Source organism: Varroa jacobsoni, unplaced genomic scaffold (assembly GCF_002532875.2).
Source record: "Varroa jacobsoni isolate VJ856 unplaced genomic scaffold, vjacob_1.0 scaffold_1347, whole genome shotgun sequence".
NCBI classification, from domain to species: Eukaryota; Metazoa; Arthropoda; class Arachnida; order Mesostigmata; family Varroidae; genus Varroa; species Varroa jacobsoni.
This window is the reverse complement of record NW_019214249.1, coordinates 136,765-152,803: the sequence shown is the minus strand read 5'-3', so window position 1 is coordinate 152,803 and position 16,039 is coordinate 136,765. Positions and strand designations below refer to the sequence as shown.

At 45.0% G+C, this 16,039-nt stretch overlaps 1 long non-coding RNA gene across 1 annotated transcript; it reads left to right on the top strand.

Annotated features, from left to right (window-relative positions):
- Positions 1–2,448: 2,448 nt before the first annotated feature.
- Positions 2,449–10,641, top strand: LOC111269039 (uncharacterized). Its single transcript, XR_002685524.2, has 3 exons — positions 2,449–3,060; positions 3,228–3,299; positions 6,173–10,641. It is a non-coding gene; the product is annotated as an uncharacterized LOC111269039 (long non-coding RNA).
- The last annotated feature ends 5,398 nt before the right edge of the window (positions 10,642–16,039 follow it).

Below are 16,039 nucleotides of genomic sequence, written 5' to 3'. Positions count from 1 at the left end.
AGTACATTCGGTAGTAAATTCGACAGTCGATGCTAGGACAGGGGGTACCTGAGGACCGGGATAGGGGATAAGGTGTTCGGTTTCAATAATAATGTAAATATTCTCAACTGTCGAGTCCTCGAACACCAGGCGCATCGTGCCTGCTTGGCTGTTTTGGGTAGTCATCGCACAGACTGAATAGGCCTCGTGGCGCCTGAACAACTCAGGGATGATTCGCGGACTGAGAGAACTATGAGGGGGAGTGCATAGGTTAAGAACGAAGGTTAAGTTATGTCAAGACCTATAGGTAGCAAATGCAAATGCTGCACCGTCAGAACGATCGAAATTCCAACGTCTAGACATACGATATGACAGCCCCGCGCAACTGTCATTACGGCGAAGGCCAGCTCCTCACACTCCCCCGACTTCACCTCCCTAGCAGAACTAACAGAAGCTATAACAACAGCGAGCAGCACCAGCCAAGGTTTAATAAAGAAGATCTATTTGAAAATCTCATGTCGGCCGCACTTTGAACGCTCGGCCCTTGACGATAGATTTTCTGCTGTTTCTGTGACGAGATCAACTTCTCCGGCTTCGCGGAGGTAGACTGATTAACGCTAAGTTGTGCCGATTCATCTATAGAAGAGTAGGGGAGACAGAGAGAGCTAAAGAGATTTAGCTCGCAAAAATCATGTGGACCTGTTACGGGCTCTGCAGTAGACAGATACAGTCGGCAACAACAACGCACCAGTTGGTCACCTGACGAAACGGGCCAGGCTAGGTTACGAGGATCAGGTGCTGAGTGGGTTAGATAAGAGTAGCTTGCCTCTGCGACTCAAACCGTCTAGCAGTGCATGAAGAGAACGACCCTTATCCGTGGCCGTAGGCTCACAATTGTGCGGCCTGTTAGCGATATGTATCGTAGCCTGAAAATACGACGAAGTTGTAAGAAAAAATTCTCCTAGAACAAAAAAGGCCTTCTTTGTGGGTGATAACACATTTAATTGAAGCAAAACTATGTAAAGATACGGCACACTCGATTAAGCTACCTTGTGCTAATTACGTCAAGATTAACAAAAGGCCTTAAGCAGCGAATTCTCTCACGCTGATTGATATGGAAACACCAAGTTAGACGACCTAATGACATTTTGTGCCTGTCTCTATACGGTGTTAATTAAATTTGTTCTTTTTTTTTAATAAATGTGTAGTGCATATTTGTATTTTATACAAAATATAAGCATCAAAAAATGAAACAATTGGTTTATGATGTTTTGGCGTCAATAATGGCGTCACATGATAGAGGATATGTAAGCTTATTATGCATAACAAGCTAGAAGGTTCTCCAAGCAGATCGATTGGTCTGTAGGCAACGGCTAAACCGGTAGCGGCTTCAGAGGCTCAGAAAACCTCAAAATTGCCATCTTAACGACTTATCTAACCGTTCAACTAAATGCCCTGACTGGTACCAAACTAATAACAATCAGGTATTCAGCTAGCTGACCCACCTGATGTCGGCATTCGGTCCTGCTTGATCAGATTACCGAACAAGTACTGTTGATATCGTAAATTTAGATTTCCATACCAGGCTTATCGATGAGAGTCTGGTAAGCAGCAGTGAAGGAATTACTTCACCCTTACTTTGCTGGATGATCTCTCCGTCTCGCTCTCTCTCTCCAACGAAATCCCATATCTCTACAAAAGGATCTCTTCTCGTCATTATTGAGGACGTCGGCCATTCCGAACTGTTAGCATCAACTAAATGCTAGAGATAAACGGGTTGAGACTTCAATTGAAGTAAAAAGTCGATCTTGAGCCGTCGCTGGGCTGAACTGTGGAGCAGGTGGTTGGGATCTGGATTTTGCCTCTCAGTTTATCGCTTGGGGATGCTGACACTACAGTAACCAAGAGTAACCGAGGAGAGAACCCAAAACATAAAGGGTCTTTATCATTTTCAAAGAAGAACCATTTACCCTTAAAAGCAACCTTTGCTTAAGAGAAATCCCTAAAAAATCAACCTGCTAATCACATTCATCCTAATGATGATCGATGACTGACAAATGCGATGTGTAATAATACTTCGAGAAGAACATCAGGCGAGGGGTAACCGGTACGGTATGCAGCCATAACAGCCGTAATAGATCTATTTGCATTTCCATCTGAAGCCATTAACGGCCAGTCGTTAACAAGATCTTCGAATAGATAGAATACATAGAAGATAACCATTACTTCGACGATTTCGTTATTTGTATAAACTTCCATGTACGCTTATGTCATTATGCAAACGATACAGAGTACTGAGCCTGCCTTTTGAGTGAACATTTCTTATTCCAAGGAAGAACCGGGTGTTTATTAAACCTGATTAAGCCCAACAGGCGGAGTTGAAGCCAACTAGAAATAAGTACTGCGGACACTTGGCAAAAACGTTTCATGTGCCGCTGCAGAGTGCGCCACAGCTTTCGACTAGAAATATAGATTTATAAAACAGGGCAACCTTGCGAATTAAGTTATTTTGTTTATTCTACAGCTTAGTAGACCCGGTAGGACCAAACAGCCTGAGATTATTTTCCCTGTTTTTTTACCCCTTGTACTGATTGATATAATTGACGCAGCTGGCATCCTTGCCCATGCCATCTATGTTCAAGTTTACAAGCTACTTTCTTTGTAAGGAATAAGGGCCGAACTAACGACTAACTCCTTCCGTTCCCATCAAAACAGGCCTGTCAGCCACTCGCTTCGATGTTAAGTCTCCCGACCTTCAATTGAAGAACAGCGACGTCTACGAAATAAACTTCATTGCTTTGCCTCCTCACGCTTGGCCGCAAGCCTCAGCCATAACAACAACACATACGATGGAACTACTTGTACCACTATTGCAGAAATAGTCTACGAAATACAACTACAATACAATGGGCCACTTTATTTTTCTGCCTGCCATTGTATTACATGCACTTTGTGCGTCGTCCTTTACCGTCTGGAGAAATTCCCAGCGCTTAGCTTGCTGCCAGCAAGCGATACTGTGACGAGCTGTCGTAGTGACGTGCACTGGTCCGTGCATCTTGCACCTCCATCGACCAAATTCGGGTTCGTACTCGCCACGCTCAGTGGGGTAATACAGTAAGAACAGCAGCACTAGTGGCAGTAGCCGCAGCGCACAATGACGTTGTAGATATAGGCATTTTGGTGTGACTCAAACTTAACAAGTGCTTCACGTCCGTTCCCACTACGTTTTTTCGACTTCGCTTTCGCAGACGTTACAGCAGCCACCGGTTACAGCGTTCGGCGTACGTCCTAGTGAGTCCGTTGCGGAGTAAGACGGGTAGGTACGTGATGGGTTCGCTGTCATTTCTACACCTGTCTCCGAAAAAACAATGCCTTCGAGATAGCGTTCGTAACGTGGTTCGACGGCTACGACCGCTAGCAGCATCTTGGCCGGACCTTTCTTATGGGAAATGGTGGAATCCATCCGTGCTAGATCAACACGTTTCTGTACATGGAGTATTTACAAAAGGCGTTGAGTGCCCGAAGGAGGCACTCACTGTACAGGTTTATAGGTTTAGCATACAAGTTATTTAATTTATATAATACTACAAATTATACTATGCGTGTGCTTAAAATCGAACCAATTTTCCATGTTCAAATGGACATGGAGGATCGGTTTGTGAATCGGAGATAGGAAATTCCGCTTACATTTGCGTAAGATTCATGAGTGCTTTTCAAAGTAGTTTATGGTGAATCGAAATATGCTTATGCTGAAGTAAGCATAACGCGAAGATGTCCTTAGTCTACATCCGTTAAAGGGGCAATCGAAGTAACTTTAACTTTGAACATTTGTAATACATAAATGCCATACTACAAGCATATTATAAAGTATATTTATACAACTAAGCCATCTGAATGGCCACAGCAGCCATTGTCGTCGGTATTATATTTTAGGCGTTTACTAATCGTATTGCATGATACTATAGGGATATAGAAACCTTATTATTTGTATTAGGGATTCCCTCGCAAGTGTCCGGCACGACTGTCGCAACAACTTTTCAGCAAAACACCCAGAAACTTTTTACGTACACGTTAAGTTATTCGTTCATTTAACAGTTTATTATGTTTGTTATTCTGCTTGTGGTAACACTGGCTATTCGTATCTCTAAGGTGTCTGAGGAGACTACCCAGACGTCTAGGTAAATCAGATTTAATTTACAGACAAGGTCGAATCCTCAAATTTACATGCCTGGACATCAGCTAAAAACATTTCGTCTCGGTATGGTAGCTGGATCAGAAGTTCAGCTTTTTCAAGCGGTCTAAGCTTGTCATTAATCAGTCAGATCAGAAGAAAGCTGATCTTTTAGGCGGGAAATGAATGATATAGTCAATTAGTTACTGTGTGCTAAAATTACCAGCGGACCGGAGCTGCATTTCTAGCTGGAGTATGCCAGACCTTACCCATATAGTTTCTACGATAGCAGTACGCATATACATGCGTTGAGATCCTGCGGCACGAGGAATTCCAAACTTGTCGTTCGAAACTCTGCGTTTGTTGCGCCTTTGGCCACCTTTGAATACTTCTACGTCAGATTTTCTGAGATATATCGTTAGATTGTCGGGGACATCGGAAAAATGGAACATTCTGTAAATATGTGTAATTAGAAATCGAACCAAGTTAGCTAAATGCAATAAGGCCTATTTCTGGGTTTCCAGCCAACTTTGACTGCTTATCTTGCTTGCTTACACAGAATTAGATCGACAGCACTGATTTATTATAGGTCGTGACAACGTTCCATTACGGGTCAAGTGGATACCGTGTTGAGTGTGTATACGAACTAAGGTGCGTCGCTGAAATTCACAAACGCTCGTACCCATGTCGCATTCGACTAGAAAAACAAAGCTACTGGATACAAAAACTCAGGGCAAACACTATTAGATAACCCTTCCAATTGACATCCAACCAACAAAAATCAATCGTTCTGATGAATTTTCCTCATTCGAATATTTTAGGATATGTAAGCCTGCTCGTGGTGTCGCGCTGCTTAATCCGCCACTGTTTCTGCCAGCTATTTTCTATCGTTGACGTAACCGCCGATTTTAATTGTGACAGCGGCACCAGCAGCAGCGAAAGAGATTTCTGCATTGAGGGCTGTTGCATCTGGGCCGCTATTGCTGCAATGTACAGAAACGCACCAAAACGACGGGGCAGTCTGTGTCGTTGTGACTGTTGCTGTTCTGCCGTCTGGCGGCCAACGATCATCAGGTGCACGAACAGCTTAGACACCTGGAGATATCGGAGCAAACGATGTTAATTCTACTGCTCCCGCTGTTGCACCAGCTACCACCGTAACTGCTGCTGCTGCTGCTGCCGTGGCCGTCGCCGTCTCCGTCATCGTCAGTGAACTGCTGTCGTCGCTTCACTTTTTGCTGGACACTACATACGTGGGTATACACATGTGTGGTAGCACTTGTTAGCTGGCGTCCGGCCGTGCGCCTGCCTTGGCGACGATGTGGGGTAGCGTTGAAACACGGACAGGCGCATAAAGGAGACATGGCCAAGTGGGCACGGACAATGCAGTTCCCTCCGATAGGAAACTCCGATCGGCCACCGGTGCGTGTGGGGCAGCGTCCAACTGGCAGATGTAGACTGGAACTGAGATGTCTCTAAGCTAGCACCATTGCTGCGACTATGATTGCCGCAGAAATGTTATACAACACTAACGGCAGCGGCAATAAGAAGTACCCAGGGTACGCGTCACGCGTCCCAAGCTAAACAGCAAGTGCTGCTATACATGTACAGATGTATAGGTCGAACAATAAGACCTGGTACAATTTAAAGCCAGGTCACAACAAGGACAATGCAAGAGTAGAATAATTGCCTGGTTTGCCCTATTCAAATGTAAAAACCTGGCAGGGCAACTTGTAACGAGGTCGTCGCAGCACAAGTGTATTATAAGGTGCTTCTGCTCGTTCAAGAGTAACGCCTACCCGACGATTGTAAGCCGTCTATGATAAGAATATACTTTAATTAGCGATTATATCAAGTAACTAGCTTCACTTAATGAGCTCAGATATGGTCCACATAATGTTGAAGTTCGTTAATGAGAAAAATTTTGGCAAAAAACCTCAGCAAGTAATATAGGCGCCTTTTTTAAGATCGCGTAATATAGGATACGCTTTTTGAAAAAAACTACTCTCTATTATGTTTCAGCAACTACAATTAAAACTTAATCTTCGACTCGAATGTGGAAGACAAGCTGAAGTGCGCCTCTAAAATGGGTCACAACTGCTATGGGTTGGCCAATCCGCCGATCTACAGTTCGGTTTGTATATATTACTAAATTAAACATGCTTGTATACAGTGAAAACAGAATCGATTATTGAGCTCAATATTCAGGGGGACACGAATAATCAGACTTGCAGTAGTCTCTATTTTTTCTGGGGTGCACAGGAAAGAAATATGGCTGTCATCTACGTAATTTTTACGAGCAATACTGAACAAAGCTACAGTCGGACTAATATTTCAGTTCAGGCCGGGTCGGCCAGTATGACCCACAGCCTGCAGGTGTAAATGCTGTGCCGTTTACGAGGATGTCTAAATAAACATGTATGCAAGGCAGAATAAATTGTACAAATAAACTGAAAGAACAAAGAGGAATCTTCCATAAAAAAAGGTAAATCTGATTTTTGCTGCTAAAAAGCTCTTCTATTCCCCATAATATGATCATATGTTTAGAATTTCAATACGCATCTCTCTAGCTACCCCAGTCCTTCGTTAGATATAACAATATGTGACAACGAAGGAATTGCTTTAAATATAGTAACGTAGATACAAGCTTACTACAGCGACACTTCATGCTTCATCGTCAGTTCCATCAGTATCCTTGGCAGTGCATCTGTTGCTTATGATCGAAAATGCCATTCACCTAATGCTTATAAAAATGGCAGCAGCATGTTGTTCAGTTCTTAATTCTGTGATCTGATCGGTCTCCTTACTTTTATCTTTTCTGTGTCCGATTTTGCTTTCATAGTAAACTTTTCAGCCAATTTGCTCGGGCCGATCTTGGCTACCCCTCTTGTTTCCTTGTCCTTAATTTGGAGTTACCGAATCACTTTCGAATAGCTGTCTCCACTTCCCCAAATCCCATGCTAAACTTCAACGGACGGCCTGTGTGCGAGGCGGCGAGAGCCCAGGCGCGCGCCTACTAACTTATGCGCGTTCAAGATCCTCCTTCGGGACCGACCGATTAACAGACGCGCTATGGCGTCTTTGAAAATCCGGCCCGGATGTTCCTTCCTCTGTTTGACCTTCTGCTCTTAACAGCAGCGGCTGCCCCTGAGTATGCCCTGTGTGTTGCCCATCCCCTGCCTGCTACTGCTGCGGCCATCGACGATGCGGCACAATGGCCGATGGCTCGGCGCACGAAATGCGCAAGCCATAGAGCTTGTCCTCTAGTCGTCGCTGTTATCCGACAGGATCATTGTCAGCTGACAGCTGTCACCGTACCGATAGCGTGTTGCATTTTGTTTTTGTGCGCCGTTGTCAATGGTGCCGTGGCCGCGGGTCAGTGACAGACGAATGGACGTTTTCCTGCCAGCACCGGCGTAAGCAAGGAGATGCCGAAGGGCAGCACAGATTGTCTTTCCGTCCGTACACGTTCACTGCTATTGCAGTCGCCGATGTCACTGTGACGCAGCAAGCTACAGTTACCTCTGCTTTTACCGTTCCTATCATAGTAGATGGCTGACGACTTTTCGTGTTGTCTGTCTCGTGATTCGCGCACATCGCCATGTGCATCACGAAGCGAACGCGCCAGATCAGATGGATGCGCCGGGCAGTTCGACAGGATCGGTGTCCAGTAGCCAAACAATGCAGACATTAGGAACAACATTGTCTGCTTCGCTCTGCTAAGGCAGCAGTAGCGACAGCCAGGGCGTGAACAGCCGTAAATACATAGAACTGTACGCACATATGCAAGCGAATCGAGAGGACAGCTATCGAGAAGGCTTCAACGAATAAGCTCGCTCAAGTCGACAGATTTAAACCGAACAGCAGCAGTAAACCCAACGGACCCGGGCTAGCTTTGGCGCTGCTAGCTGCCGACGCTGCTGGCTTCGGCAACTAGTCACTGAGCTAAAGACAGCAACGGTGGTAACAACAGAATCGACGAAATGACGCCGATCGTCGTCTGGTGAATAGGCAACGAGGAACTTAGGCGGTCTATCCCATGGACGCCAAAAGGATAAACAGCTGGCAAACCTTGTGCAGGAGGTGCCGCTGGCCAGTAAACAGCAGCATGTTAGATGGTGGTAACAGCAGGCGCGGTAAGACCCATTAACAAGATCAACCAGGCACCGCAAACAGGGTAGTCACTATTTTATACTAGTCCATTCTTGGCCGTTTTCGCGATGGCGGCTGTCAGCTCGTGGTTGCGCTCACAGCAGTCGCTGGTTGCTCCTCGCGCTAGGCCAGGTGTGTTATGGCCACGACAGCAACAGCAGCAGGCGCCACTATTGCTGCTGGCGCGCTGTTTTTGCTGTTGCCATCGGACAGCTGAGCACTGTATCGGGTTGAGCTGATTGGAGCAGCCTTCCTGCTAGGCAACAGGCTGTACACTCGGCGTTATCTGTTGCTGGTGGCGAATGTCGCTGCAAGCACAGCTGTCAGCCGGCCAGGGCACCTGCTCATCGACTGGCATCGAGCAGTCGGATGAACACCAACAGAAACGGCATCGGAATCTTACAAGACGCTTCTGTTGATTCGACGGCTGTTTCGGTGGCTGGTGCACGTTACACGAGGCTGATGCTATATGCGCTCATCGCTGGAGAAGCGTGGTCTTCCTCAGCTGTTTAATGGCTGTTTGTTTATTTAATACGATCATACGACGGCGGTGGCAGCGGGAACATTCATATTGACAACAACAACAACATCAACTAATCAAATTTATAGGATCATTATGGTGTAACACACGACGACGACAGCGCGCCCATAGCGTGCGCAAACGCCAACTTCTCTCTCATCTTCCTTATTGTGGAGGAAGAGTGAAGCATGACCGCTACGTCATTTGTGGTTCTGCCGAAGCAAGTACAAATATGTCTTGATTTAATATGATTAAAGGCGTTACCATTGCGAGCTCGCACGTCCCTCCGGGTGTGTAAATATGCATATGAGCCCATATATATATATATATATATATATATATATGCTTCTGGGTGAATGCATTCACTTACTAATCGAAACGGCAGAAGGTTACCGAAAACCAACGAGAATCAGTACCGTTCGCCGAAACGAAGCTCTCTAAGCGAGCCACTCAGGTTAGTTTGCTGCTACCGCACGGCTGTAGGTATTATGCCACTCGATCTGATTGTTGGTATCGTCACCGCGTCTGTGTAGCAGGACGGCCAGCAGTAGCCAAATTACGCCCATCCAGACAGACGGTTACCTCTGATGACGCCGGCGAAGTCGACCAATGAAGTACCCAGCGACAGCATCCCGTTCCGGAAGATATGAAGGTAGCACGCTCCTCGTTCGTATATATATTCGTTTGTCTATCCATCTTTCTGACCATAACGCAGCTGTCCCGGTTGGCTCCTTCTAGTTACATAGGATTTATGCGCATATATCCATCTATGCATGTATTGCATATGGCCACCTGGAAGAAAATCGTGCCTGGAATCGGGCCTGGAGCCGATCGGCTGATTAAAGCGTCAGCTAAAGATGACAAGAGTGACCCGACACGCGATCGACCGCAACAAAGACAAACAGCACAACCTAGCCGGGTAACATCATCAGGCTCGCGTCAATTCTGAAGCATTGTCCAATTTACACAAGTGAAATGTACCTGTTACGCCGGGCTCTTGGTAACGCTGCGGCAATTCTACATATGAGCCTATGAGAACTGACTTGGCCCTAGATTTTGATCATTATTAGGGATCGACTAGATAGGCACGTATTCGCCGACATATGGTTATAGATGATTGTTTTTATTGCTCAGACATGTATTATTGATCCAGCATGATTTAAACACACGAGATTTGATCGAAATGTTTCTTCTTTCGTGTAAGCTAGCGAGTCAAGCGTGAGAGGGATTCTCTGTCGAAGCTCTAGAGAAAAGACAACGCAGGAGAGATACCGGCAAATTGGAACCGTAAGCTCTCTTGCTTTAACTGCACACTTATTTCTAGCTGTTAAGTATGAACGAGAGGTAAAATTATCTTTCCAAGCAAGATCTACCAAAAAAATCTTCGTTGTGATAAATTTACGGTTCAAGAAGCAGACAAGACGACTTAGGAACAGAACAGCGGCATTTCATACCGGCATAGACGTTACGCTATACGTAAGCCATGTCATTGGTAGTCAATTCATAGCTGAGCTAGTTAGGTGACGTACATTCGAAACGTGAAAATATAAACATGTTTGAAAACGCTTTGAACATACGTTTAAGATAAGCTTTACTCTCTTAAATGTCCCTATACGTAAATGATTACTTTTTTTTTTTTTTGTTTTAATCACTTTATATATATGGGCACCAGTGGATTTTTGATGCAGGCGGAATTTCTCAGCGACACAGGCGTCCGCGGATAAATCTGATAGATTTTTTGAAACCCAATTGTCTCTCTTTTTTTTTCGCGCACTGAGTAGTCCTGTTGCTTTGCTTAATATATGCCCTTCGTAGTTAACTGATGATTCTTCATTAATGACGACTCTATACAATATTGGAGTATCGATTTTTGTATCATTTTCTAGACTATTATAAATGTGATGTCTTAGATAAGCTATTTCGCAAACGCACTCGTAAACAATATCTGTAAATCATTGATGTTTTTTCGTGGAGCTACTTTCGTAAGGTCGCTCTGTTAATTTTCGATGATGGCAACAGTAGTTAATAAGCCGTAGTGATGGAAACGCTTCGTAACGACTCTGTGACCATATGCAATCGCGATAGAGTCCATAGGTATTATAGCCGTTCATAACGGTGAGGAAAAGTTCATGCTTCAAAAAGGCAAAAATCTTATTCCAATCATATATCACAGGCATCATGGGGGAGAATTGAACGCTACGTAAATGCATTTTGTTTAGCTGTAGATATTTCATAGAATCCGGGTCAAATGAGCTAAGGGGCCACGTTAAAGACACAGTGGAGCCATCCGATGCCGCCAATGGGCAATTGTTTAAATCAAATGCTCCGGAAATCTGCCTAGTTTCATGAACTATATATTTTATTTAGTGGGTACCTTAAATAAAATTGCTTTGAAAACTTTACTCATGACACGGAAGAACAGTATCATATAACGCTGAAGCAGATGTCGACGCTCACGAAGTCCTAGAACACCTTTCTCCAGACGGAAGGAAGCGAATGCGCTCTCTCGATGCGCCGCTCGAGACGATCTATCCTGCTGAACGCCATCACGTGCCGTGTCCATATGTGTGACTATAGAGCTCTGTAGCTTCGTTGGATCAAAACAGAAAACCTCGTGTTGCTAACGACGCATACAATAATGTACGCAATGCTATTATATATGGATTATTCTTAGACGTGCGCCAAGGAGCGAACACTACCGGTTACTGGCAACCATTCAATAGCAGCGGCGGCCCCTCCAACTGGCAGATGAAGTTGTCTGCCATATCGCGATCGTGGCGGTAATACCTACAATTTGAAAAACTCAGGAAGTAAACTTGAACAGCAAACTTTACTGCTCGTTGATTTCATTATAGCAATAATCATAATAATGACGGTGAAGAGACGATCAACCGCGATGACTGCCGACTGTGTAAGCGTGCTTCAACAACATCGTCGTTGTTGATAGTGTCGCTCTTGCTACTGAGAACAACGAAAGTTAACAACATGGACTTGTAGCAGCAGGCACAGCCGTCGGCACACGATGCGAAACGCGAGCCGCTCCACAGGAAAAGCGGAGCTCCAGTTGGCTTCCGTCAGAATTTAAGCAACGAAAACGTCAACATCGCCAACAGCAGTAGCAGAAGTAACAACAACATGTTTTCCGGTTCGACCGACACGTTATTCAGGCGATTGGCGGACTCATTAGACAGGCACAACATGTTCACCCTAGCAACCAGCCAGCTACGGTCCCGTCGTGCCTACCTGTAGAAGAGATCTTCTAGTGCATGAAGGTGTCAGTGACCGAGCGAATAGCGCCGAGAGGCTTTTCTTCGTTGTGTTTTGCTCGTGGCTTTTCTGCGATTTCAGCCATCAACAGTGGATTCTCTCTCTCGCCCCATATGATCCTTCTGTGCTTCAGTGGTACATAAAGTGATCGTGGCGGGGTCAGCGGTACTGACCACATTCTCTATGGAGTCGCTAGTCTGCTGGCGACCGCGCGCTCCCCGGTTCCCGCTCCCGGCCGACTCGCGGTAGAGCGGACATGGCACACACATCAATATACTAGCGACTGGATCGCCGGCTACAACCTGTGGCCTTCCCGACGGTTAACCAACAGAAAGTCGCCAGCGCGCAGCGCAAACAGCCACTTATTCGGTCGCTCGATACGCGCTCCCTCAATATTATCAAGTCTGCCTGCGGAAAAGAAGCGCAGTCGAAGGGGCGCAGGTGCAAAGCGTGTTGCAATCGCGACACGAAGCAGTCCGGAGCCGACGTTAGTGGCACCGGCCACAGCAGCGCACCGCAGCACGTTATGGCAGGCTTATGTGATTTGCTTTCCAAAACATTTACATGCAAAGGACTGCTGTGTCTCTTAAGGATGTTTGCTGATCACATGGGCACACTGTCGATACAGCATCCGATGAAAAGATCGTTATGAGCAAAATGCCACTCGCTGCTAAATGTCGCACTGTTGTTCCCAATTTGACTCCGACATTTTACATATATGTCGTATGATATCATAATGATATTGTTTCGATGGCGCAGGCGGTTCAATATCACTGACAGATCGAACCTGAAATAAACGCTGAAACACACCGCGGAGCCGAGGTCCGCATGACCACAATGCCGCAACGATCGACGGCGCAACCCCCACTAGACTGCTTCGGCGAAGCCCCCTACTGGCTGAAAGTATTCCGCATTATTGGAGTTACTGCTGCTGGTGTTATCGTTCTGAGTGTCCGCGTTGTTGCTGTTGTTGTTGCCGTGGCCACTTTGCTTAGCTTCCCTATCTTCTGAGAGTGGCTTAGGTGGAGTGCCTGCTTGCCATACGGGGCCGTCCCCGTCAGATGGACTGCGGCAGGTAGGTAGCTGCTGCTCGCTCGACTACTCGACGAGGAAAAAGCTACGCGAGCAGAACAATTCTTTAGGATGGCCACCGTTTTGGCCAGAGTTGTTGTCGTCGCTCGAATTTCGGAGTTGAACCGCTAACCACCTTGCACCAAGGCACGTGTTCGTGGCGCACAGGTAAGAACCGATTGTTTTCGTCGTTCATGCTTTTGGAAAGAAAGATTTAATTATCGCCAAATGTGATTGTCCACTGTGACGCCTAAAGCGACATTTATTTGCAACTTAGGCCGGTCATTTCAACAGACACTACATGATTTCAATAGAAACGTCATGAATGGGTTTGTGAAATCGCAGATACCCATGAGTGTCTCCCATACAGCCCATAGGTGCTCGCGCAATTGATTTGACATGGCAGTAAATCGTACGCCGTACAATCATCACAGGAGGAGAGATACATCAACGCCGGAGGCACATCCCGCGCCCATATGGATTCCCTGTTAGAGTAACGGGCTAGAAATAGTATATTAGTTCAGTAAGTCCTCGCTAGGTTGCTTCAACGAGAGAACGGAACTTCGTTCGAGTTATATAAGAAGAACTGAAGTACTGTGGTAAAACGCCTAGCTCTCCTTTCCGGCCTATTATAAAAGGGTATCACGCCTACGACGGTGTCAAAGGCCGCACTGGAAATTCGATATAGGTTAGCCTAAGGCAGATTCAGTAACAGAATGGCAATTATAAGGATTATATAAATCGTCTTCGCGCAACTGCAGAAAGTAGCATTTTTAATGAGTTTTTTTGACTGTTTAAAAATACCGCCACGCAAGAACGAAGATATTCCCGACTTTTACGACAATAGATTAAAATTTCTGTAACAGAATCTTTTGTTTATCATATTTGGTCGGGAGCAAGCCTATTCTCTATTAAAAAATACTTCTACGAAACGAGAAAGTGATCGTTGTTTCATGTGTAGACTTGCGTCTTTCCCTTACGAAACTTTAAGAGTGAATTCGTTAATTATTTGGGCCCGCCTATACGCTTTTCTACCGATAAGCAAGTTTCAAGAGTATTGTCTTGTGCTGCAAGATCAGTTAGCCATCTTCTTCGGCTATCCAAATAGAAGTGCCGGTTGTAATGCCATATATATGCCTATGAGTATTTCCATGTACCTCTATATGACGACGGTATCTGACGAACCTCAGATTATCGTAAAGAACGCCAAACCGCAACAGGTGGCGGCGTCGTCACCGTACGATGTTTTATCGATAGTTGTTGTTGTATCGGATTCGTGTGCATTACCAGCTGCTCCGATCAGAAAAGGGCGGTGCTCGTAATGCTGCTTATGTTGCGGTGAACGATGTCATGGCGGAGGCGTGACAACTTCAACATTTGATTAAGATCTGCGCGAATTAATTGATTCTATTGTTTCATAGATAATAAGATTTTACATCAGGGTGTCTAGATGATATAATATTCCTTCGGGTCTGCCGTCTTTCCCACTGCTGTTACTATTATTAATGTTATGGTGAGCCTTTGTTTGTCTCCTACTTTACCCTGTTCTGTTCGGTGTCGGTGACGGCCAGGGAGCTCCTCGGTAAGGACTGATAGGCTGTTCATGCTGAGGGTGACACACATGGCTTTTGCGTCTGTCGCTCTGCTAGTGCGTGCATCGGCGAAGCTCATACAAACGGTGGGCGGGGAACGAAACTACATCCCCGTGAGTGCCGTCCCGTGCTGTGACTGGACAATAATATAGAGAAGCAGAAACACTTGACACAGTGTAGGAACAAGGGACACGCGAAAAGCATGTGTGTTTCAGTAGACTAAATAAGTCAGGATATCATCAATGACAATAAATGAAAACGAATTATAGACAACACCTGACTGTGAGAGGATCCCGATTTATGTTCGATTGAACAGGATTTCCTAAGCAACAGGTACATCGATCTAGTGATCTGTTCAACGTAAAGACTTCTACATGAATAATGAAGACTTTGAAAATAATTCTAAGCAATTATCGATCATTGCTAGTATATTCCTCAGTACCAAAGCTGGAAATTTCAGCTATTCGGATAGTAACAGATGGTTCTATGTATTATCATGTCAAAAGGATATGTACTAATTAATACCGCTTAGATTTTTATCTTCTAATTGGTGAAATTGAAGGTGAAGGAAAACGACTTATTAAAGTAGCGACCGACTGGATCAGTTACAAGTTGTGTAAGTTACAATCTTGCCGTTTAGAGTAAACGAATGCGCGGTAGGTGGGCGCTGAGACGGAAATCTTTTACACATACTATGAATAACTGTGTGCAGATCAGGCAAGTAATCCCATCGATCTATTTGAATGTAGTAGTTGACAATGACACTCCTAACGTGCTCCCTTCATTTTCGTATGCGGCCTTTGTACCTAGTAGCTAAAGCGAGCCGCTCAATCTTGATGCTCCTTTTGTGAAGCACAAAACAAATAAAAGCTGCTTTAACTAGACGACATTAAAATATATAAAGAAAAGTAGGGGAGAGAGATAAAAAGATTTACCGTGTAGATAAATTGCAGCATGTTATCAAACGTATAAGAAAAACCAAGGAAAACGAATACAAATTGATCAAATCTCGGATCAAAGTTGCTCCTCTCAAGTAACTTATATTAGTTGGCAGAAAGATGCAGAAGTGTTGCGTAGCGGATAACGGTGTACATTGGACGCGTATAGTATATTTGTCATTTTCTTCAAATCAACAGGTGAACGTAAGCGTAAGGTGAACTTAAGTAACAACTGAGCGTTGACGGACAGAATTCATCTTTCCTTCGAACAGCGTTTTCTTTTCATCGTTTAGGTTAAGCTCCAATTATATTGGTTAGGAGTCAAATACATACAATGAAATACGAATAC